General features: G+C 51.8%; 1 protein-coding gene across 1 annotated transcript in view; it reads left to right on the forward strand.

Annotated features, from left to right (window-relative positions):
- Window positions 1-742, forward strand: part of LOC113980859 (protein EFR3 homolog B-like) — a gene marked incomplete at its 5' end in the record, with an annotated part of 4,049 nt that overhangs the window by 2,448 nt on the left and 859 nt on the right. The window lies entirely within an intron of this gene.

Genomic DNA, 742 nt, shown 5'->3' on the forward strand with positions numbered 1-742 from the left:
ATTTGGGATTGGGGGGGAATTCCTGGATGGATTTGGGATGGGGAGGAAATTCCAGCTGGATTTGGGATGGGGGAGATTCCTGGTTGGATTTGGGATGGGGGAGATTCCTGGATGGATTTGGGATGGGGGAAATTCCCATCTGGATTTGGGATGGGGGAAATTCCCATCTGGATTTGGGATGGGGGAGATTCTCGGATGGATTTGGGATGGGGGGGAATTCCCAGCTGGATTTGGGATGGGGTGGAAATTCCTGGCTGGATTTGGGATGGGAGTAAATTCCCAGCTGGATTTGGGATGGGGGGGGGAAATTCCCGACTGGATTTGGGATGGAGGAAATTTCCTGATGGATTTAGGATGGGGAGGATTCCTGACTGGATTTGGGATGGAGGAAATTTCCCGATGGATTTAGGATGGGGAGGATTCCTGACTGGATTTGGGATGGGGGGGAATTTCCAGCTGGATTTGGGATGGGGGAGAAATTCCCGACTGGATTTGGGATGGGGGAGAAATTCCCAGCTGGATTTGGGATGGGGGAGAAATTCCCAGCTGGATTTGGGATGGGGGGAATTCCTGGATGGATTTGGGATGGGATGGAATAAGATGGAATAAGATGGGATGGAATAAAGATGGGATGGGATGGAATGGGGTGGGATGGATGGGATGGGATGGGATGGGATGGGACAAAGATGGAATGGGATGGGATGGGATGGGGTGGATGGGATGGGATAAAGATGGGATGGGA

Source organism: Neopelma chrysocephalum, unplaced genomic scaffold, assembly GCF_003984885.1.
Source record: "Neopelma chrysocephalum unplaced genomic scaffold, ASM398488v2 Primary Assembly neopelma1_95437, whole genome shotgun sequence".
In the NCBI taxonomy this organism is placed as follows: Eukaryota; Metazoa; Chordata; class Aves; order Passeriformes; family Pipridae; genus Neopelma; species Neopelma chrysocephalum.